Source organism: Saccostrea cucullata, unplaced genomic scaffold (genome assembly GCF_032062105.1).
Source record: "Saccostrea cucullata isolate Sc308-1 unplaced genomic scaffold, CSIRO_AGI_Scuc_v1 ctg5735, whole genome shotgun sequence".
Taxonomy (NCBI): domain Eukaryota; kingdom Metazoa; phylum Mollusca; class Bivalvia; order Ostreida; family Ostreidae; genus Saccostrea; species Saccostrea cuccullata.
Window position 1 is genome coordinate 1 of NW_026929187.1, and position 25,823 is coordinate 25,823.

General features: G+C 34.9%; 1 protein-coding gene and 1 long non-coding RNA gene across 4 annotated transcripts in view; both read left to right on the top strand.

Moving 5' to 3' along the window:
• Positions 1 to 106: 106 nt before the first annotated feature.
• The window catches only part of LOC134280025 (uncharacterized), a 31,802-nt gene continuing 6,085 nt past the window's right edge, over positions 107 to 25,823 (top strand). The window contains exon 1 of the mRNA XM_062762457.1: positions 107 to 200. The gene's annotated coding sequence lies outside the window, so the exon portion shown is untranslated. The remainder of the gene's footprint in view (positions 201 to 25,823) is intronic.
• On the top strand, positions 13,803 to 19,267 carry LOC134280027 (uncharacterized). 3 transcript variants are annotated; one of them, XR_009994823.1, is made up of 7 exons: positions 13,803 to 14,200; positions 14,546 to 14,612; positions 14,899 to 14,951; positions 15,160 to 15,268; positions 15,705 to 15,788; positions 16,349 to 16,384; positions 16,713 to 19,267. It is a non-coding gene; the product is annotated as an uncharacterized LOC134280027 (long non-coding RNA). The 3 variants fall into 3 exon arrangements; XR_009994821.1 differs by having other exon boundaries at positions 13,810 to 14,189; XR_009994822.1 differs by lacking the exons at positions 16,349 to 16,384; positions 16,713 to 19,267 and adding an exon at positions 16,283 to 16,323 and having other exon boundaries at positions 13,813 to 14,189.

Here is a 25,823-nt window from a genome sequence, read left to right on the forward strand (position 1 = left end):
TTGCTCTTAGCACTAACCAATAAGGCTTGTAACAGTCTCATTAGAGAATTCTAGTTTTATCATTACGCTTTATTTGATCCATTATACCTTTGTTTCTTTTAGACTACTTGAAGTTTTGGATTACCTCAATCAAGACATTTGGAGGCAAAAAGGCACCACTGTTTCTTGTTGTCACACACACAGAGAAAAAATCTACAGATGTAAGTATTCTGTCTTAAACAAATGTAAATTATAAAAGGAATGAACAAAAATCCAACCTACCATGAGAATGTACAAGTACTGCCATATTTTACAGAAATAAAAAAAAAGACTTCTGACCTATTAGGTTATAAGATTGGTTACAGTCTTTACAAAATGAATTGGGTTTTATTTTTGTTGATGACTGTGGGCAAAATATGGATAATAATTCTTGTCTTTGATATTGATGGCTTACCTGAGCTGCAAACTAAAGTGAGCTTCATGGATCATCCGTTGTCCTGTGGCTATTCATCCGTCTCTGTATCTGTTGTTCCTCTTTAAAAATTTCCTATGTTTTACTACTTAAGTACAATGGTATGGGCCAAAAATTAACCAAGTTGTTACAAATTATCTTTCGCTTAAGTAAAATTTAGATATTTGAAAGACACACCCAGTTTTAAATCTGTAAGCTTAATTTGACAATTTGTTCTTGAACTTGTATTGAAATTTAATTTTATTCTGTTCTTAATTTTTTTTTTTATAAGAAATCATGTTTTTGTATTAAACAGAAAAAAAATGTTTAAGGAAAGATCAAAACTGGAAAACACCAAATGAATTAAATAAATACAATAAATAGTCGAAAATATATAATTACATATAAATTAGTTCTCATAGTGAAAAACAACTTTGCTATCTGTTGTCACAGTTGCATTAGCAGTCCCAGTTGCCGGTAATAGGGTGTATAGAAGGACCATTCTTACTTCAAGGGGAGATAATCAAGGAAAAGTCATTAGAAGTCACAAAAAAATATCATCATAACAAGACCCCCATGCCAGAAAAAAATTAAACTTGTGAGAACGCTTCCTATGATAGTGTGTGTTCATTCTAATTTCTTTAAATCTTGGTTCTCAGGAATAGGGTAATGCCAATATAGGAGATTAAAGTTCATAAAAGACCTGATAAACCGCTAGACCAGTTTTAAGGGGTAGGGTAATGCCAAAATAGGAGATAAAAGTTCATAAAAAACCTGATAAACTGTTGGAACAGGAAAACTGAAACGTGTGATATCATCATCAGGTTAATTTGATTCAAACCATATCAACATTGGTTCCGATGGCAATAGGCATTCAGAGATTTATACTGAAATATAATAAGGCAGCACAGTTCAGACTTACTATGAGAAATCAACGGAAAATAGAAGTGCGAAAACGGGAATTGTTTTTAAAACTGAACTTATTATTATTAAGCTGTTATTTTATGACATAACTTAAATACTTATGGAAATAGCATAATATAACGTACTCTGTACTATATGAAGTTTGGTCTGGTCAAAGTACATTCACGTGTACTGAATGTAGGTCATTAACAAATATCAATATCGTAAGGGCATACCCTATTTGAAAGTAAAAATTCAAGCTATTAATTGTTTCTGCTTACTTTGTACCTTCTGAAAAGTACTGCTGCTTTGCATAGAATTTGCGTTTAAATAGTTAAAATTTCAGGTAAATAGCCCTAAATAGAAATATGTTTGACTTTTACCAAATTTTTTGTGTACTTATAAATCCACCCTCTCGATTTAAAGGAAGCAGTAGCACATTTCAAGTTAAGGGACATATCCTTTATTTATATTCAAAACATGGTTCAAATTTATTTACAAAAAGACGATTTTAAAATTGCAAATTATTTCATTATCTGGTATTATAAAGAATACAAAAAAGTCGCATTTTTGTGTGGCGTCACAGTAAACTTTTCCCCTTAAAAAAATTAAACCCGCCGCCTTTTTTTCAGCCTTAACAATGTTCCGAAGAATTAGAGGTACTGTGAGCAGTGACTCACGAAATGATACTCCAGGCCCCTTGTGATTATAATGGCAAAATGCATGTTCTGCTTGTACATGATAAAAACTCGGACGTGCAATGGAAAGTAATTATAAAATGATAATAAGACAAATTATGAATTTGTCGTTCGGTACCTATTCATTCATGAGTACACAGAATAACGAAATAATGCTGGCAGGCGCGTCGCCCAGTATAAAAAGACGTCACTGACCTTTTGAGTCTATAAGGGACACAGACTCAAGGAGTTCATTTGGTGCCCCTCGGATAATCTTCAGGGATATTGTATTGTTTTATGGACTTTGAGATTGAGTACTCTTCGATGTCTCCAATGAAGGATATGGAGAAAACGAACAGCATTCAATCTCAAAGTACATTAAACAGTATACAGTATCAGAGTACAGAAAACACGGACCTCCGAAACATCAGAGGTTGGATCAGGTGCCATGGAGGAATACTGCATTGTTTAATGGACTTTTGCTATGGGAAACTCAAAATATGTGTCAGAAAAAAAAAATGGAGGTGCACAATGGCAATATGCAATTAAGATTCTGTGAAAGTTCTGTGAAAGTTTTATCAAAGAGACCAGAAAGCCTTATGTGATAGTAGTGCAATCCGTCGTCAATCTAGCTGTCTGTCTGTCCGTCCCTCTGTCTGCCTGTAAACAATTTTATAATCACATTTTCTGATCACATTTTGTCCGTCGTCCGTCCGTCCGACCGTCTGTAAACTTTTCACATTTTCGACTTCTTCTCAAGAACCAATGGGCCAATTTTGATCAAACTTGGTACAAAGCATCCTTTGGTGAAGGGAAATTCAAATTGTTAAAACTAGATGCTGTCATGAGACAGTAATACCCGCACTAAGGTGTTTGCCTCTAAATACACGCTCCTACATATTGGGCGACTTTCCAAGGAAATAGTCAAAATAATTCTATAATTTACATGTATTAATCAAATTGATTATGAAATTCTCAGACCCTGTGACCTATAACTCAGAACGTCTTATATTTATTTTACACATGCTTAATTCATTATATACCAGTCTGAATTTTATTAATGATGTAAATTCATGCACGGATCTGTAAAGGGGGGGGGGAGGGGGGTCAGGACCCCCCCCCCCTGAAATTTACAAGGTTAAAATTGTATACACTAAAACAAGGAAAAAGTTACAATGGACCCCCCTTGGAAAATGCAGACCCCCCCCTGGTAAACACGAATATGAGTAAAATAGTTATGAAAAGTTAAACATTTGCGGCAATAGAAGTCACCACTACCCCCACCCACTTCCACGATATAGGTTTTTGACGTTAGGGTGAGATTTACTTTAGGTTTTTTTTTTAATTGTCAATTTTTAGGATAGGATTTTTTTTTGACTGAGGTGGACCCCCCCCCCCCCCCCTTGGAAAAAAATTCGGGATCCGCGTCTGAAATTAGATTTTGATATATGTTTTGCTCATAATAGGACCTTTTTAAATTTACTAACCCCCCCCCCCCCCCCCCCCATCGACACCACAATCACACAGCACATACTTTTTGGAATAGGCTAGATGGAAAGGGTTTGTTAAAATTTAATATCGTTTGTAATGAATTAATTTAAAATTTGTTTTTGAACTATACATGTGAACATGTAAATTTCTACATTACATCACGATGCGTCACCCATTATGATATTTATAGATTAAACACCATTTGGCACACCTCGGCCGATTCCCACTTCATCTGATAAGGTGACGGAATCGACGAAAGTTCGCCAAAATGACACATGGTTGCAGTCTGGTGTGCATTGGATTAATTCATTTTGTGTTATAATTGGATTTATATTTCATGAAGTTTACGAGACACAGGGGGTCGGTAAGTAGAAGTCAACGATTAGGTTAAAGTTTAAAAAGGGTCAAAGATCATCCCATGCCACACTAGACGAATTTCATATTGTGAAGTTATCTCCCGTTGTCGATGTGACACTGCCAATACTGGTGCGGATCCAGAATTTTTTTTCGGAAGTAGGGAGGGGGGTTCACATCTCAGTCAAAAAATTCCAGCCCAGAATTTCGTGACAAGCAGGAGAAAAAAAAATGAAAACAAATAAACAAATAAAAAAACAATGATAGTGAGGTCAATGTTTTCTAAGTTTATAGGGAGAGGATGTCAAGAGTCATTTTTTACTTGCTACAGTATATAGTCTTGTTTAAATAACAAAGCAAATGCCAGATGGGGGGGGAGGGGGGAGGGGGGAGGGGGGATTCCAATCTTCCTACACACTTCCTGTCCCTGAAATAACAATCTATTTTGTAATTCCAGTTTAATAGTATATTTTTTTTCCATTTGACTTATTATTATACATATTTTGTTTCTTGTGTTTATAGTATGTCTGTCTATAAGTCTGCAAAAATTAAATCCTAGCTAGCTTGCCCATAAGTTTTAAGTGGGATGGGCTATACATATAGCTTCCACATTTTATAAGTTTATTTCTTGTGACAATTTAATAAGACCTTTTATTTGGGTAACATTAATTTTTACCTCTGATCGCTTGACATGGGATACACATTTTTACAAGAAAAATACCAAACTTTAAACTCTGCCTAATTTTTGATCAGTAGGTGCTAGGGCTTTCATACTTATCATGACATATTGTATTCATTTTGAACTGTCAACAGGTATAAATATGTTTGACCTTGACCCTAGAGTTTGAACCACTTAAAAAAAAATTAACCTTGGCAATTAACTTTTGAACAGGAATTACTAGAGATTTCTTTATTTAACATGTGCATTCCTTGTGACAAGACTTTCTTCTGATACTAACAATTTGAACCCTTGACCCTTGAGTTTGACATATATTTGAGAAACTTCAACCTTCGCCATAGGCTTCCATACTGGGACATCAGTGTTTCACAAACACATCTTATCTTCATTATTATTTGGTGGTGTCTCCATATGAGGGAAGATGTATTCACTTCAAACAAACAAATTACTAAAGAAAATATAAAACATAAATATGTTGGTCATGCATATCTAGAGCTGCAGAAAAAAAACAGCTTTTCAAATACTCCAACCATATTGTAACCCTTTCAAAACACTCATTTGAGCTTTTTTTGTTTCCTTAGCATATAATGTCTGTCGTGACGTGTTGTCCATCTGTTTGTCTGAAAACTTTTTACATTTTTAACTTCTCTAGAACCACTGGGCCAATTTTACCCAATTCATATATAGAAATATGTACATTTGTATGTCAGACTCAGTCTATCTGTCTCAAAAAAATTAATCTTGGTTATCACGGTCATATCTACTGAATGAGAAGAGACATTCATATTAAACTTATTATTAGTATATTTACCTGTGAGAATGGCATGGTTTTTTTTTACATGTGACCTAGAAGTTTGACCAACTTGCAAAAAAATTAAGTTGTTATAAATTCATCATTTTGAAAAAGAAAAGTCAGGGCATTCATATCATAATGCATGATTATTATTACCTGTGATAAGACCTTTCCAAATACTTTTACACTGTGACCTTGACCTTGAAGCAATCAAGCCTAACCTACTTTCAAAAATGTTGCATTTGCTTATAACTTTTGATTGAGATGAGATATGACTCTCACATTTTGACATGTACATAAATTACTCATAAAAATTCAAGGTGTTTCCCAGCATGCAATGTTTTTTTTATGCGCCCGAATTTTTTCTGGGCGCATATTGTTTTTGTCCTGTCTGTTTGTCTGTTTTATCTGTTTGTCTGTTGTCAAGTTTAACCTTGGCCAAAACTTTTGAACCGTAAAAGATAGAGACTCCATATTTGGTATGCATACTCCTCTAACAAAGTTCTTTCAAATGACATCAAGGTCAATGACCTTGTGACCTTGACCTTGAGCATATTTTTATATGCTAAAAATAGGTTTTTCAAGTGTTGATCATAACTTTTGAACCATAAGAGATAGGGACTTCATATTTGGCATGCATACTTCACTAAAAAGGTTCTTTCAAACAACACCAAGGTCAATGACCATGTGACCTTGACTGTGACCTTTATACTAAAAATGGCTTTTTTCCACTTTTTGTCGTAACCTTTGAACCATAGGAGATAGAGACTTCATATTTGGTATGCATACTGCAATGATAAAGTTCCTTCAAATGACATGAAGGTCAATGACCTTGTGACCTTGACTGTGACCTATATGCTAAAAATAGCTTTTTCCACTTTTTGCCATAACTTTTGAACCATAAGAGATAGGGACTTCATATTTAGTATGCATACTCCACTAATAAAGTTCTTTCAATAAACACCAAGGTCAATGACCATGTGATCTTTACTGTGACCTTTATACTGAAAATAGCTTTTTCTACTTTTTACCATAACTTTTGAACCATAGGAGATAACAACTTCATATTTAGTATGCATACCCCACTAATTAAGTTCTTACAAACAACACCAAGGTCAATGACCTTGTGACCTTGACTGTGACCTATATGCTAAAAATAGCTTTTTCGTACTTTGTTGACATGGGGCGCATAGTATTTCACAAACACATCTTGTTACCCCTTGACGTTGATGTTTTACATAATTTTTAAAATATTTAACCCTCCTAAAAGATTATTAGGCTTCTGAGTAACATTAAGGAAGACTTCAAGTAAGACAGGGCTTTTTGCACAAAAAACGTCATTTTTCGACCCACATTTGACCCCCCGGGGCAAAATCTAAATTCCAAAACCTTACTGCATATCTACCTGACACCACCAACCATCTCCCAAAAGATGATTAGACTGCTGAGTAAAATGTAAGAGGAGTTCAGGGAAAACAGGGCTCTTTGTATGAAAAACATAATTTTTCAACCCCCATTTGACCCCCCTGGGCAACATCAAAATTCCAAAACCTTACTGCACATCTACCTGACACCACCAACCATCTCCCAAAAGATGATTAGGCTACTGTGTAAAATGTTAGAGGAGTTCAGGGAAAACAGGGCTCTTTGTATGAAAAACGTCATTTTTCGACCCCCATTTGATCCCCCAGGGCAAAATCAAAATTCCGAAACCTTACTGCACATCTACATGACACCCCCAACCATCTCCCAAAGGATGATTAAGCTACTGTGAAAAATGTAGGAGGAGTTCAGGGAAGAAGGGGCTTTTTGTATAAAAAACGTCATTTTTCGACCCCCATTTGATCCCCCGGGGCAAAATCAAAATTCCGAAACCTTACTGCACATCTACATGACACCACTAATCATCCCACAAAAGATGATTAGGCTGCTAAGTAAAATGTAAGAGGAGTTCAGGGAAGATGGGGCTTTTTGCATAAAAAACGTCATTTTTCGACCCCCATTTGATCCCCCGGGGCAAAATCAAAATTCCGAAACCTTACTGCACATCTACATGACACCCCCAACCATCTCCCAAAGGATGATTAAGCTACTGTGAAAAATGTAGGAGGAGTTCAGGGAAGAAGGGGCTTTTTGTATAAAAAACGTCATTTTTCGACCCCCATTTGATCCCCCGGGGCAAAATCGAAATTCCGAAACCTTACTGCACATTTACATGACACCCCCAACCATCTCCCAAAGGATGATTAAGCTACTGTGAAAAATGTAGGAGGAGTTCAGGGAAGAAGGGGCTTTTTGTATAAAAAACGTCATTTTTCGACCCCCATTTGATCCCCCGGGGCAACATCAAAATTCCGAAACCTTACTGCACATCTACATGACACCACTAATCATCCCACAAAAGATGATTAGGCTGCTAAGTAAAATGTAAGAGGAGTTCAGGGAAGATGGGGCTTTTTGCATAAAAAACGGCATTTTTTGACCCCCATTTGATCCCCTAGGGCAAAATCAAAATTCCGAAACCTTACTGCACATCTACATGACACCCCCAACCATCTCCCAAAGGATGATTAAGCTACTGTGAAAAATGTAGGAGGAGTTCAGGGAAGAAGGGGCTTTTTGTATAAAAAACGTCATTTTTCGACCCCCATTTGATCCCCCGGGGCAAAATCAAAATTCCGAAACCTTACTGCACATCTACATGACACCCCCAACCATCTCCCAAAGGATGATTAAGCTACTGTGAAAAATGTAGGAGGAGTTCAGGGAAGAAAGTGTGACAGACGGACGGACGGACGGACGGACGGACATGAGTAACAACAATATACCCGAACTTTCTTTTGAAAGTGCGGGTATAATGAAGGGCTAAGTCCCTTCACGAGGGGAGATAATTAAGAAAAGACAAAAATAGGGTGGGGTCATTAAAATCTTCTTCTCAGGAACCACTAAGCAAGGAAAGCTGAAACTTATGTGGAAGCATCCTGGGATAGTGTAGATTCTAAATTGTTAAAATCATGACCCCCGGGGGTTGGGCGGGGCCACAATGGGGAATCAAAGTTTTACATAGAAATATATAGGAAAAATCTTTGAAAATCTTCTTCTCAAGAACCACAGGGCCAGAAAAGCTGAAACTTATATGGAAGCATCCTGGGATAGCGTAGATTCTAAATTGTTCAAATCATGACCCCCGGGGGTTGGGCGGGGCCACAATGGGGAATCAAAGTTTTACATAGAAATATATAGGAGAAATCTTTGAAAATCTTCTTCTCAAGAACCACTGGGCCAGAAAAGCTGAAATTTATGTGGAAGCATCCTGGGGTAGTGTAAATTCTAAGTTGTTCAAATCATGACCCCCGGGGGTTGGGCGGGGCCACAATGGAATCAAAGTTTTACAAAGAAATATATAGGTAAAATCTTTGAAAGCTTCTTCTCAAGAACCACTGGGCCAGAAAAGCTGAAATTTATGTGGAAGCATCCTGGGGTAGTGTAAATTCTAAGTTGTTCAAATCATGACCCCCGGGGGTTGGGCGGGGCCACAATGGAATCAAAGTTTTACAAAGAAATATATAGGTAAAATCTTTGAAAGCTTCTTTTCAAGAACCACTGGGTCAGAAAAGCTGAAACTTATACGGAAGCATCCTGGGACAGTGTAGATTCTAAATTCTTCAAATCATGACCCACAGGGGTAGGACGGGGCCATAATGGGAAATCAAAGTATTACATAGAAATATAAAGGAAAAGTCTTTGCAAATCTTCTTCTCAAGAACCACTGGGCCAGAAAAGCTGAAACTTATGTGCAAATATCCTCAGGTAGTGTAAATTCTAAATAAATCAAATCATGACCCCCGAGGGTAGGGTGGGGCCACAATGGGAAATCAAAGTATTTCAAAGAAATATATAGGAAAAGTCTTTGAAAATCTTTTTCTCAAGAATCACAGGCCCAGAAAAGCTGAAACTTATGTGGAAGCATCCTGAGATGGTGTAGATGTCAAATTGTCTAAACTATGATCAGTGCGGTAGGGTGTGGTCAAAGTATGTATTACAAGGGGAAAATCTAGTAAAGAACAGAATGGTCAAAGTATCTCAGGTGAGCGATGTGGCCCATGGGCCTCTTGTTTCAAAATGCTATTCCTTCTATAAGTTTGGTCAGATTTTAATTTAACTTTGCAGAAAAGTAAACCACAGTTAGATACATAATTCTATTATCGGTTTTTGATTTCATTGAACAGTGTTGCCGTGGTTACTAAAATAGAAATTCCTGTGAAAAACATTCAAAATGCTACTCCTTCTACACTTTTGGTCTATTTCAATATAACTTGGCACATAATTTGACTTCACTAAGATACATAAATCTGCATATAGATTTTCGATTTTGAAGAATGGTGAAGTTGCAATTACTAAAAATAGAAATTTCCTTGAAAATGAAAAAACGTCAAATTACGTTTGGTATAATATATTTGCCTTTGCTAAACAGACAAATGAAGGCCTAAACTTGTCCACTTGATAAATTTGTTGCCCCCTTATCGTTCTTTATTTTGTGTTTTATGACCTCATAAAGACCCATTGATGTAAAATGTAACGCATTAGATCTAGTGTAATTTATACGTATTTTATTGATTTCATCTGAGTTTTTTTGTAGATACAAATGTGATTTTGTTGTAAGATGAGCTATCCGATTCTAAAGTACAGTTTACTCTATTTGAACCAATCGTTGATTAGACACAGTAACTGAAAACAAGAGCTTTTTCATAGTCAATGTGTAAACCAGATGACGCGACCTTTAAATATAGAATGTTTCATAGTAGGATGATCCCGGTGAAAACCCTGTTGTAATCAAGATTTTTCTCTTCCAATTATGATTACTTTTTATACCACCTGCAAACGAAGTTTGGGGGGGTATATAGGAATCACCTTGTCTGTCTGTCTGTCCGTCTGTCTGTGCAATCGTGTCCGGTCCATATCTTTCTTACAGAGGGACATTAGAATCTACTACTCCACACTAAGATTGCCCATGACCCAAGGGTGTGTCATGACCTTGACCCAAGGTCATGTGTGGAAGTTCAAGGTCACTGGAAGAAAAATTTCATAATTCGTGTCCGGTCCATATCTTTCTTATGGATAAACTTGGAAGGTTCTCATTTCACACAAAGATTGCCCATGATCCAAGGGTGTGTCATGACCTTGACCTAAGGTCATTTGGAGAAGTTCAAGGTCACTGGAAGAATTTTTTTTCAAAATTCATGTTTGATACATGTTTTTTTATGGATAAACTTGGTAGGTTCTCATTTCACACAATAACTACCCATGACCCAAGGATGTGTCATGACCTTGACCCAAGGTCTTTTGGAGAAGTTCAAGGTCACTGTTAGAAAAAATTCATAATTTGTGTTTGATATATATCTTTATTATGGAAAAACGTACCTCTGAAAAACCCAGCAGGGGGTATTTTGTCCCGTTTGGACAGTTCTAGTTTAAAATTAATACTTTATAAACAAAAATCTTCATATTTTTATTTGATACGTATAAGTCATACATGTTTTTTTTTTCATTCCCAGTGTAATTTTATAACAATGACCCTAAAAAGCCGTGTAATTAATTCAACATTGACTTTAACATCCTTTCAATACAAAATACAATGGGTATGCAAAATCTGTTAAATAAAGTTATTTCACACATTAAGAGGAAAAAATATCCAGAAAAACTCAGGGGGCACAGCATTTTTGCCCTTAAATCATGGGGATGTTGAAGTTCATGATAAACGTGGATCAATGAACAGTAGGCGTTTTTGAATGCACAGTTCTGCAATCTGAAACACGAGGACTAATATGAAAAACATATTATAAGATACACAGTCAGTAAGTGACCTAATACGGAGTCATGCAGGGTGTGAAATGGAAATCTGTTGAGAGCGAGGCGAAGACTAGTCCCAATACGGATTTCCCTTTCACACCCTGTATGACTCCGTATTAAGTCACTAAATGACTGTGTTACGAATATATCCCGCTGAAGACCTCTTTGAAATATTGAAAATGTATGTGTTTGTTATCAACAATCGACATAAAATAAAGTAGCAAGAAGTTTAACATTACAGTAAAAATTACTACCTACACAATCCGTTTCTTAGCTGCCAATATTTACAGTAACAACGTTTCGATCGAAATCTTGTGCTCAATTTTCATATTACTCCTTGACGGCGACATCATACTTCAGGGCGTCTTTTGATTAGCTTTTCTCGAATCAGTAATCTACAAAGAAGAAGGTATGGTTTTAGCTTTATTGCGCCCAAAAAATGTAATGACATCAAAAAGTTTTGAAACTGTCTTAAGTATTAGTTAAGTATATCACTGTGATAAATCGGGAAAAAATATGGCATGAAGGATTACCATTCTGCAAATATGACGTCATTAATGTGAAGCATTTCTTTATTTTCGAAAGAAAAAGCCTTCAAATGGCATATTTCAAGGGTGATTTTCCTTTAGAAAACAGTGTCCACAGCCGTCGCCCACGTTGATATTTTGATATTTTGTGCAAAATTCAATAACAAATCACATATCTCAACATCTTTGTGGGCGATGCCTGTGGAAAATGTCATCTGAAAGAAAATTTCATTGAAAATTTGTGTCTTCTGCAACTTGTTAAGATAATATGGGAAATGCACATGTTTATGACGTCATAATTAGCATTTAAAAACACATGAGAGAAAAATGATTTGTATGATTTTTCTGCATTGAATTTCAATTATCTAAAATGCGTGAGTTTTCAACTTTTACACCAGTTTCATTTTTTCGAAAATCTAAGAGCAAAATTTGTATGGAAACCATACCTTCTTCTATGTTTGAAGCGGGATAAATAGGGTTTATGATGACATCATTGTAATTTTGCTATCACAAGAAATGCGATTTTAAATATGACTCAAAACTTACTGGCATTACAAGCATGCGCATATACATATACATGCACTGTAATGCTACGGTACTGATACTTCTATAACAGTTTGGATTAGCAACACTGACGATCATACAGTTCGTACATAAATTGATCAGATAAAAATCCATGCCCCAATTTGTGAGACTGAATCTAAACACTTTAAAAAAAAGTATATATTTTTACAGTTAAACATTTTTTTAAGCAGACTATAATATAATCTTCGTTAAAATTAACTGATACACATTTAGAAAATTCGATATGTAAGTATATATATAAACAGGAAAGTAGGATTACATAGAAGGAATCACGTTTAATCTCTTACATTTTAAAATTAATTCGATTATAATAAAGGTAGTACTGTGTTATGTGTATATGGACTGAATTTGTTAGAGAGAAAGAGAGTCATCGAGACAGGGAAAGCCAATGAGTGAAAAGGGAAAGCGATTGAGAGAGGGGAAAGTGATGAAGCAAAAGGATCATTTCATTTCCCATAAATAAATGAAATAATAGTTGATTTGCAAGTTAGTTTCACTTTCACATACCACGGTCAAATCAAGCTTAATTTGTACTTAAGTGCGTGCTATATATATTTATATATAAATATCTATCTACTAGTATCGATAGCATAATCCGATCATGGCTTAAACATTTTAATTGGGAAACAATTCATAGATATTCTTGTTTTAGAAAATGATTCAACTGACAGCGTTTATATTCACATGATATGTTACACGAGTACAGAACCTCTCTATCTCTCTCTCTCTCTCTCTCTCTCTCTGGACAATGTTTTTTTTCAATCTCTTTAAATTGATGTATCGATGGTTGACAATAAATTACACAGATAAAACAGACTAAAGTCTTAAAAACAAGCCATAGAATGTTGAAAGACAAATAATATAATGTTGGAACATCATTTATGTATGCGAGATTTTGACATTTCTTCAGAATTAAGCTGCAAAAGACATGATTTTTGTATAAATTATAGTACTGAATGTCGCAACTGGGTCTTACTGAGGTCATAAGCAAAGGATTGAAATAAGCCACGCCAATTGTAATTCATTTTTTCAGTGAAGTAATTTTGATTGACTTTTCTGCATCCAACTTGCGTAAAAAATCCAAAATGTATTTTCAGGCTCATTCATATTGCTCAGATGAACTCATTTCCGTATACAACCGAAAATGCTTAGGACATTGTTTTGTATGACTTTCATAAAGCAAGAATGTCACAACTGACCTCAACACTGCATGAAAAGTCGCGTTTAATATAATTTAATAAATTCGTTTACTCCAGTAAATTTCTTGTATTGAATTTAATTTATGTATAACGGTACATTTTACATGAGATATATTGTGATATAATTAAATACAGTTTTCAAATAAGTATAATCATATTTAATGCAAAATACGTCGAGAATAATATAGTTTAATTGAGATAATTATACGTTCCGTTTAAGAATATCGACATGTAAAAGTAAATATGCTTATACTTAAAGTTTAAGTACATTTTTGGTATTTTGAATATGTCATAAATAATTCTTTATACCTAATGTAAACTTATGTTGAAACATTTTTGAAAAAAAAATATTTAGGCACCCTATTCATTTTAATTTATTTATTTCTCATTTTTATTTATTTACCCTTATGTAGATTTTTCAAAACTGTGGAATATAACTTAGTTTTTTCTCTATCGACTACCACTGTAGTACAATTACATCGGGATCGAAGTCGGGCTCGAAAAGCAATTTATTTAAAAACAACACACCGCGCCGAAATTCAATTTTTTGGAGAGTTTCACGCAGCCATGTTCAATTTGATCATGATGTTGTACGGGAGGAAGGGGCGAAAGAGAGTTACTCGAAAAGGAGAAGCATGATAAACTTTGGATGGAATTTATGTTTTAACAGAAGATGAAGACATTTACGACCCTGTTTAGCGGTAGGAACAATGTACAAAATTTTATCATGTGTCCTTGAATGAATAATTGCCTCTGCTACTGATAATGTTACTGTTCCTTAGTCTGGGCTGTACACATAAAATGCCTGGCAGTAAAAACGTTTGGGCAAGCGCTATTTACATTTTGTAATAATTATCTAACACTTTTAACCATCTAACTTAAAGATGGATTTTAACTCGAATTTTCTCGTTTTGGGATTGGTTTCAGAATTTTTGTCACTAAAGTGTTCCTCTGTTCAGCATTTACAGAGAGTGTTGTACAATGTAATAAATTATTTATTTATTTCTTAATGCCTACTCAAGAATATATTGAGCACTTATTTTGATTATTTAAATAGTTGCAGTGTGGACTGTGCCTGAGACGATTCCCCATAACGCCGGCTATGTAGACAGCTTGTGAAAATGGTGAGAACCATACCGCTCAAATTTTCTATTATCACAAATAAACAAACAATGTTTTTATTAACTTGTATCTTTTAGCATAAGAGTATAAAAAATATTGCAACAACTTGAAATGCTATATACCAAGTAGACAATACGAGGTTTATATTCTTATTTTCCTTATCCTAAAAATACAATAGCAATGGATTCTGAGCTATGCATAATTTTTTTACGTTAAATACGTAAGCATGAATTATTAAAAATAGCTATCACATTCTATGATGCACAATTATGCATGCATTATTTACAGGAATCCAAATGCTCACAAGAAATGACAAAAGCAGTATGAAGATTAACACAACGGTAAGATTTCTTAAATTTTCTGATAAGATCAATAAAATCACATGAATTGATTTATTTTAGCTCACCTGAGCCATTTTAAGACCCGAGCGAGTTTTCTGTTCTGTGTCTGGTATTCGTCGGTCATCTATAAACTTTTCAAATTTTTACATTCATGAGAATTATTCCTAGTTTGAATAAAAATCCCTGCAAGATACATCTTTTCTTTCAGAAATTGTGCCAGAAAAGTTTGAAGTAGCTATGGGAATGATCAACATTGAACTTGCTGAGGCTCTCTTCCTGAAAGTGACTTGACCAGATATTTGGCTACCCAGTATGAGGTACGAACTAATCATTTGTTGTACAACTTATTGTGTATGAGATTGCCACCATTTACTGGAAGTTTGCATTTGTTGTCCACTTTAAAAACTTGCTATATTCAGTGTAAGTTGTTAATATATTTTACTTTATGTTAAATCACTTGTTCATTATCCCAATAACTTGCATGTTAAATGCTGTAGATGCTAACCTTTGCATTTAAGTTTACTCTTAAATTCCATGTGTTCCGAGTATGTACACCCATTTCATATCATGTTTTGTCGTCTCTAAATTTAATATAATACATATCATAATATGTACTAGATCACAAAGTTTGAGGATTTTATTATTGTATGAATGTTATCTACTTGCTCTATATCATAAATACATCTGTTTGTATATTTTTTCTACGAGATGCCATACCTGCTTTTAATTTTTCATATTTTTTTTTATCCATAGTATCTTTCTGCTACATTAAATAAAATATCGTGGAGGAACACGAAGAAAAGGGCTGCGCACCTCAACATATTCAAGGTCAAGCAGGTAAATACATTGGTAAATTGCTAAAAAAAAAAAAAAAAAAAAAAAAAAAAAAAGATGGCAAAAAGTCACCAGTCCCCAATTTACATGTACTAAATCACTTTAAATCTGCAGCTTGCTGCTGTGAAACTATATATATGTGTGTCTTAATATGATAAATGCTGTAAATGCTATTCTTTGCATTTTCCTAAACTTTGTAAATCTTCAAATTCCATGTGCTCGGACTACGGTACCATTATGTATGTTTGTTGATTATCACATATATATTTTTTGTCGTCTATAAATTTGATCTATACATATAATTATATGTTTTTTTTATGCAATTCACTTAACTAGATGACACAGAGAATTTTTTTCATTGTGTAAAATGTTATCTTCTTGCCGTAGTCATGTTAGTCATAAGTATACCCTGTTTGTATATTTTTTCTCCTTTTTTGTATATTCTTTCTATGGAGAGCCACACCTGTTATCAATTTTTCATATTTTGTTTATGACAGCTTTTTACCATATCCATAGTATCTTGCTGCTAAATGAAAGAATTTACAATTAGTGTGGAGGAGCAGAGAAAAGGGCACCTCAACATGTTCAAGGTCAAGCAGGTAAAATGCTCCAAGAAAAAAAAGATGGTGAAAAAAATCATTAGTCCCAAATTTACACGCTTCGAAATCTGTAGCTCGCTGGCCTGAAATTATAGATAATTATCTGTCTTTATTACCCAGATTTGAAAAAATGGCATATCTTTTGTAGTCTTCTGTAAATTTTTAATTAAGCAAAATTGAGCTGTGTTTCCTCTAGGTCAAATGATAATTTTAAAATCAACTCAGATTTTGTTTTTACTATTTAATATATGCAATTGCATAAATCCGGAAGCACACATATAATATGTATATATAGGCAAATGGGTATTTATTTTTATGTTTATTGTAGAAATTAGGAGCTAGGTGTGCTTCTCCAGAGCTGAAAACTTCTTGGCATGAAGAGAAGAAGAAGCAAGAAAAAGCAGTTTTAAATATTGATTACGTCTTCATAGTACAAAAAATGATTCTAAAGATAATACTATCTATGAAATTAGAAAGCTGAAGTTGCGTTCTGATGAATGTGAGAATGTCTTCAAAGAACAGGACACCAAAAGTGCCATTCTCAAATCAAAGCACTCTAAAAGGCAGAGCATAAGAAGAACTAGGACAAATAAAGAATCTAAAAGAGTCAAACCTATGGATGTATTAATTGAACAGAGATGGGCTATTAGAGATGAAATATCTGAGTTGCTACTGTTTTGCACAAATTCAATGTTAGATAAGAAAAATATACCTAGTGTTGTATTTTTGACAGTGAAAGTTTTTTCTTATGCTTGATTACAGATTAAAACTGTTATGTATTTTATTGTTTAAACATTTATTGGTTTGTTGTGTAATCTGCAATCACATACATTTTAATCTTGATTTATATATCACATATATGTACAAGTCTAACTTAAATAATAAGTGCATGGACATTATTGTGGAAAAAATAAGACAATCATGATCAAGGGTAGTCTGAAAGAGCTTTGCTGGCAGTAAGTTGCAGATCTTGATACCCAAGTAAGAGAAAGGTGGCGTCTCTGACCGATCCTTTTGCTGTTGCTTGTGGGCGAGTGAGGCTTCTCTGTCAGTGGCTTAGTGAGTCATAGATGTAAAAAATAGAATAGGCAAATGAGGTAGAGACATTTCTGAGTAAAAAAGGGGTGAATTGTGATTTTAATAAATATTACAATTGATATTGCAAGAGTAATGAGAATTGCAAGAGTAAAATATTAATTTGTTTCCTTCCATTTGAAGTAAGAGAGTTTATGAATTATGAGTTATGGAATTGTAATTAAGGCTTAAAAAATTGTTAAATATACTTTTACATATGTTTATACAGGACTTTTATATGTGCATGTTTCAGAGCTCATTTTTGATATTTTAAAGCAAAGTTGAAAATATCACTATTGAAATGTTTTGCATTCCAATGTAACGTTGATTTAATGAGGATATGTTATATTACAATCATCAAGCAATAAACCTAGCAGTTGGAACAGAAATGAGCTACATGTATTGTAAACAAATTTAAGCTGCTATTGTTTTGTGTAATTGTGATACTTTTTCCTTAATTTGAATTGACATAACCAAATGATATAAAGGGTTTTTTTGGGTCTTGTATTTTTCACAGTCAACATTAAGTATTTTTCAAGTTGAACTTGGATAATTAGTGCATGGACATCTATTGTTGAAATACTTGGGAAACAATATAAGGGTGGTCTAAAAGAGCTTTGCTGGCAGTAAGTTGCAGATCTTGATACCCAAGCAAGAGAAAGGTGGTGTCTCTGACCGATCCTTTTGCTGTTGCTTGTGGGCGAGTGAGGCTTCTCTGTTAGTGGCTTAGTGTGTCTTATTAAAATGTACATGTAAAAAGAATGGACAACTTTTATTGGCAACTTTTATTCTTTTTATGCAAAGTATGATATAATTTATTGTGGGAAATTGAAAAGCCATTTACAACCCATGCAGAAGTTTTAATAGGGGCAGTTTCAGTCAGATTTTGCAGTCTTTTGGAGTCCAGAATGACTACATTTTTTACCTGTTGTGTTTTGATTTATTGCGGATTTGAATTTTACATACAATACTATTCTTATATTATTTATAATTACTTCAGTATATTACTTACTACTAGTATGTAGAAATTTACTCCATTATAATTGAGCTACAATCATGATTGTAAATTTTTTAATTCTGACTTTTAGGCCTAAATTTGAAATATTTTGTACTTTGTTAGAACTCATTGTTTGTACACTATTGAGATAACATCTAATAAAATTGAATGAGAAATGGATTTGTGTAAGATTGTAAAATACTTGCCAAAAAACCCACAATTGTAAACCATACAAATTATTGATGGAATAAATGTAAAATAAAAATATTATGCAATAATATAATAATGTTAAATTTCATCAAATACAACCTTAAATCTTAATTATATGGGAAGGTTTAATCCGTACATTTTCATCACATATACAAGAGATTTAATATTAGTTTATGAAAGAATAAAATTTGTACGTATTAGTAAGTTTACAATTCTCCGTATATAACTTAATTTTTGGAAGTATTATAAAGTAAAGTGTGAATTTAACAAAAAATAATGAGGTAAAGATCTACGTTAAATTTTATTAAACGAACAAATTTAATGTGACCGTAAAACTTAATTTTATGGCCATGTTTAATAATAATTATACGTTTTGTATATTAGAGGTATAATAATTGTTTACGGCAGACTAAAATCCGAACGTATTAGTAAGTTTACAATTTTCCAAACTTTATTAAATTTGTTCTTTTAATTTTTCATTAAACTCGTATTAAATGCTAATTATTTTCTAACATTTACGATCCCACAATATGTTATAATATGCATTTAAACATTAAATAATCGCAGCATTTAAATCACATTTAAGGTAAAATTAAACCCGACTTTTCATGCAGTCGTTCAATATACTAGATTTTCCACACAAATAACAAAAGAAAACATGTATTTTTGCCGTTTAACAGGCTATATTTAACAGTTTTACATAAAATATTGCTTTTTAAAGCTAACAACAAAAATATTGTAAAGTATAAAAACTTACTGAGCTGTGGCATTTTACACATTAAAATTATACTGTCGGCCCCCATCTTGCTCTCAACGCCGCTACAAAACATCCCTGAATCCCAAGATCACACAGCAGGGGAAACAGCTAGAACACACCCAAGTTCACACAGCATGGGTTATATAAAAGGCACACACCCAAGATCACTAAGCATGGGTAAAGTATCACTCACGGCGTCCAGACCTCATCTGACAAATACTAGCCAACACCCAGTATAAATAACTGACCAAACTACTCAAACGGGTTCGACGAGTATACGTTGATAAAAATAGCAACAAGTACAACCCAGTGACCAATAGTGCGTAAATGAAATAAACGATAACTCCTACTGCCCAAATAAAGATAACTCTTACCAATACCTGTACAATAAGCTAATATAAACATTGACACAATGTCACTTGTGACAATACCTCCCTTCTTAAGACACAAAATGCAATTTTGTGACAAAAATTGGAAAACTATGTACACAACAAAGTCTTTATGAACACGAACTTACTCAGGAACAACACGACTGAGAAAATCAGCTCCAATATTATCTACACCTCTAATAACCTCAGTCCTAAAGTTGAACGCTTGTAGAAAAAGAGACCATCTCATCAATCTGCCGTTTGAAGCTTTAGTCTTTTGTAAATGAAGTAGTGGTCTATGATCTGTCTCCACAACAAACGCTCTTCCATACAAGTAAGACTGAAATTTCTGTATAGCCCATACGACTGCAAGACACTCTTTCTCCACCACCGAATAACGTTGTTCTCTGTCTAGCAGCTTCCGGCTTGCGTACGCAACATGAAATGTACGTCCATCATGCTTTTGCATCAGTACTGCACCAACTCCATGATTAGATGCATCAGTTCTTAAGATGAATGGCTTTGTCAAATCTGGTAATCTGAGAATTGGACTATAGAGCATCATGGATTTTAAACTCTTAAATGAATTATCATGTTCTTGTTTCCAGTCAAATTTGTTTGGAACACCTTTCTTGGTTAAATCAGTTAAAGGAGCAGCAATGGTGGAAAAGTTTGGCACAAATTTTCTGTAATAGCCAATCAAACCAAGGAAAGATCTAACCTGCTTCTTTGTCTCTGGCCTTGGTGCTTCTTGTATAGCTCTCAGCTTCTTGTTAGTTGGCTGTAAGGTACCTCCTCCAATAACATGACCCAAGTACTCTAGTCTCGTCTGCGCTAGCTCACATTTTGATGGTTTTGCTGTAAATTGTGCTCTCTGTAGTCTCTTCAGCACTTTTCTTAGTTCTGTAATATGTTCTTCAAAAGTTTCTGTATGAATGAGAATGTCATCAACAAAACTATCAGTATGCTCTTAACCTTTTAGAATTTTCCGCATGAATCTATTAAAAGTAGCTGGGCTGTTCTTCATACCGAAGGGCATTACTTTAAATCTGTACAAACCATCTGGTGTTAAAAATGATGTTAAGTCTCTGTCTTCTTCTCTCATTGGAATCTGCCAATATCCCTTACATAAATCAAGTTTAGAAAAGAAACAACTGTTACTAATTTTAGTCATGATTTCATCTGGATCTGGCATAGGTTCTGGATCAAAAATCGTTACCTTGTTCAAGTTACGAAAATCCACACATATTCTCTGGCTACCATCGGACTTCTTTGCCACGACAATCGAACTAGCATACGGTGATTCTGATGGTTCGATGATATCCATGTCAATCATATGCTGTATTTCTTTTCGGACTGCACTTCTGACTGCATACGGTATCTGATATGGTCTGTTTCTAATTGGTTCTTTGGTAGTGAGATGAACTTCATGCTGGATAACATTCGTTCTACCAGGTAGATCTGTTAAAACTTCCTGAAATTCATGTAAAACATCATTTATGTTTTCAAGCTGATCTAATGACAGTGAATGATTTACCTTGACATCTGTGAATGATTCTGTTGCTTTCATTGGAAGAAGATGTAACAAATGTTCATTACTTGAGTCCTCTGTTTCCTCCGATTCCAAAACAACACAAGATGCTAAAGTTGTGGCGAGTCTGTATTCCTTTCCTCTCGAACATTGTATTTCTTCACCAAATTTGCATGAAACAAACGAATATGTCCATTCATATCTATCTGGTAATTAGTTTGTCCTTTTCTATCAACTACTTTGAAAGGTCCTTTCCACTGCATTAAAAGTTTGTTATGGTCTGTTGGAAGCAAAAGAAGAACAAAATCACCAACCTTAAATGATCTCGGCTTTGTCCTTTTATCATAATGTTTCTTGTGATGTTCTTTGGACTTCTGAAGTTCTCTCTGAGCCAGCTCACACGTTCTTGCCAATCGCTCCTTCAGGTCAAGCACATACTGGTAAGTAGTTTTCACTTCCGGGTCCTTCTCTTCCTTTGTCCACAGTTCCTTCAAAACTACCATAGGTCCCCTAACATTACGTGCATAAACTAGATCAAATGGAGAAAATTTAGTACTTTCTTGTGGAACCTCTCGATATGCAAATAACAATGCTGGTAAATATCTATCCCAGTCTTTTGGTCTTTCAGAACTCATTTTCCTTAACATTGACTTCAAAGTACCATTGAACTTTTCTACTAGTCCATTACATGCTGGATGGTATGGAGTTGTTACTAATTGCTTAAATGATAAAAGTCGACCCACCTCTTTCATGATGTTGGAGGTAAATTGCGTACCCATGTCCGACAGAACTTCTTTTGGAATGCCAACTCTGCTGAATATCTCTACCAACGCTTCTGCCACCGTCTCTGTATCGATGTTCTTCAATGCAACCGCCTCTGGATACTAAATACTGTAATCTACAACAGTCAAAATATATCTATTGCCTTTGTCAGTATTTGGAGAAAGCGGTCCTACCAAATCTACGGCTATTCGCTCAAATGGTGTATCAATAAGTGGCATTTTCTCCAACGGCACCTTCGTCACTCTTCCCTTAGGAAATGTTCTTTGGCATATGTCACATGATTGGCAATATCTCGTTACATCACCCTGGATTCCAGGCCAATAGAAATTCGACATGATGCGGTCTAGAGTCTTCTTTGTACCAAGATGTCCGCCTAAGATACTGTCATGCGCAATCTTCATAACTTTCTGTCGCAAAGGTTCTGAAACAACAAGTTGTTTATATAGTTTTTCATCACTAACCTTTCTTGAATGATAATGTCTGTACAACAGTCCTTTCTCAACACTAAACCATGTCTCTATATTTTCACCAATGTTCTTATTTCTGCCAGTCGCTGCATGCTCACGATACAACACTTTTATGGAAGAATCTTCAATCTGAAGTTGTTTCATCTGATCAATTGTCATATCAGTACCCCCTAAATCTGTAACTTTTAGCTTTTTCATACCTTTGTCTTCTTTTTTCTTTCGATTCCTTGTCTGTACTGCTTGAAGAACTTGACTACACTCTTCTCTTTCGTCCTTTCTACACCACTGTGGATCAGGATCCGTCTGATTTCTGGCACCATCGATGTTACCTATGATAAGATCGTAAACAGGTTCTTTCATACATAAAGCATTGATATTACCTGTGAAGTAGGGAGTGTCGACATAGATAGAAGCTTCCTCTACTGTTCGAACTGTGCCGTCTATCAAAACACATTTCTGCACTTGTCCAGTCAGTTGATCATCTGTAACTAAATCTCTCTTCACGACAACACCACTACAACCCGAGTCTCTTAACACTTTAACAAAGTTTTCACCGACATAACCCATAGCAACGGGCATCGTTTTACAAACCTTACAGACGCCTCCAATAACTGGTAATACGTGTCCACATGCAAGTTTAACAAGTCCGTCTGTGACACAACACTGCAACAGTTTATGTTGGGGGATGCATGCTGATCCTATGTGAGGCTGATTTTTATGTGATATGGCGTTATCCATCTTGACTACAGCAGAATTCTGTAAGTTGGAACTAGAATTGTCATTAGATTTCATGCAATTCAACTCACAGTTATGTTGACTCTGTAACATCGCAGCCTTGTGAGTATTGTGCGAAGTAGGTACTGCTCGAGGAATCTTCTGCTTGGAGAAACAGTTTCTTGCCAAATGTCCACTTTTCCCACAGATGTAACATTTTCTCTCACCTTTTTGCTGTAGTGATCCTTGGTACATCTGTTGCTTTTGAATGGATCCACTGCTGTTACTCTGAACGCTAGAAGTGCTTGATGGTTGTTTCTGAAAAACTTGTAAGTCTTTAGTGAATGAAGTATAACCATGAGCTTCAATAAATTGGTCTGCGAGATTTGACATTTCTTCTACGGTTTTTGTATGTCTTTCTTTAAGATACGTTCCCAACTGCTTACTACAACTGTTCAAAAACTGTTCTCTTAAACACAAATCTTTAAGACCGTCATATGTTTTAGGACTATCTGCTAAAGACAACCATTTCTCTACATAATTGTTCAGCCTAGCAAAGAATTGTGAAGGATTCTCACCCTGTTCTGGTCTGCTGGAACGGAACTTGACACGAAAACCTTCTTCTGTCAGTTGAAAACGCCTCAACAACGATTGCTTCAAGGAACCATAGTTCAAAGCCTCTGAAACTGGAAGTCTAGAATAAACCTCAAGAGCATTACCTTTCAGGAGAGCACTTAGATTAATCGCCATGAAGACTGTTCCCACTTAGCACATGAAGCAAACCTTTCGAATCTCTGTAAATATGAATCAATACAATCTTTAGATTCATCAAATGGAGGTAACTTTGGCAACTTAGCAAGTGATTGAGAAGCAAGACCCAATGGACCTACAGATAGTTCTCCAGCTTTTAATTTTTGTAATTCAGTTTCTTTCTTAAGTTTTTCTAATTCAATTTTGCTCTCAATCTTTCTCGCTTCTCTCTCTGCTGCCCTTTCCGCCCTTTCAAAATATTCTCTCTCTTTTCTGTCAACAAACTCTTGTAACTCAGTTCCTTGCAAACCTAACTTTTCTCCTAATTGTAAATACTCCATGGTTACAATATGCAACACAACAACAAACGACAAATTTGAAAATAAGAAAATGACAAAATGCATATGAAAAAAAAATAGTTTGTACAAAACCTGCGAGAAAAAAAAAATCAAACAATTGAAATAATATTTCAACCAAAGCTTTTTCTACAAAACGTGTAAATATTGCAGGTATACTTGGTAACAGGAAGTCTATCCCACCGCTGCCACCAAAAATGTCACAACTGACCTCAAGTTGTGATGGATTCGTTAAATCAGAATTTTCAAACTAAAATAAATAATATTTTGTAAGACCTCCTGTATACCAAGAAACAACAAGATTTATAAAAAGTAACAATTTATCTACATATGTACAATAAACATGAAAACGGCCAAAAGTTCAATCATGATCATCACGGGACGAATTCACACTTCACACACCACGTCCATGGTCCACCATATTGCCTCTGTGGTCCACCATAGTGTCCCGTCCGGTCCACCATATCCAAGTAGCCTTACCACGTAAATAAATCCTCCCGTCCCAATAAAGCTAATATACAATTTTGGTCACCTACAATTTTCATAGGGTTTTCTTATCAAATATTCAAGACACATATCTGTTCAATATACTAGATTTTCCACACAAATAACAAAAGAAAACATGTATTTTTGCCGTTTAACAAGTAAATGAATTAGAGCGTAAATATATACATTCTCGCTATATTGCTAACAGTTTTACATAAAATATTGCTTTTTAAAGCTAACAACAAAAATATTGTAAAGTATAAAAACTTACTGAGCTGTGGCATTTTACACATTAAAATTATACTGTCGGCCCCCAGGTCTTGCTCTCAACGCCGCTACAAAACATCCCTGAATCCCAAGATCACACAGCAGGGGAAACAGCTAGAACACACCCAAGTTCACACAGCATGGGTTATATAAAAGGCACACACCCAAGATCACTAAGCATGGGTAAAGTATCATTCACGGCGTCCAGACCTCATCTGACAAATACTAACCAACACCCAGTATAAATAAATGACCAAACTACTCAAACGGGTTCGACGAGTATACGTTGATAAAAATAGCAACAAGTACAACCCAGTGACCAATAGTGCGTAAATGAAATAAACGATAACTCCTACTGCCCAAATAAAGATAACTCTTACCAATACCTGTACAATAAGCTAATAAAAAACATTGACACAATGTCACTTGTGACAAAGATGTTGAAAAAAAAAATCATAAAACTGTAAATATGTGGTTCAAGGTGGATTCAAGCCATGTCTCTATAAAAAGTAAAATCATCAAAGAGGGGGTGGTCTAACCATGCAATTATTAACCACGTTGTCATAATGAAGGCTTTTTAGCTCACCTGAGCCGAAGGCTCAATTGAGCTTTTCTGATCAAAATTTGTCGGTTGTCTGTCGTTGTCGTTAACTTTTCAACATTTTCGACTTCTTCTCAA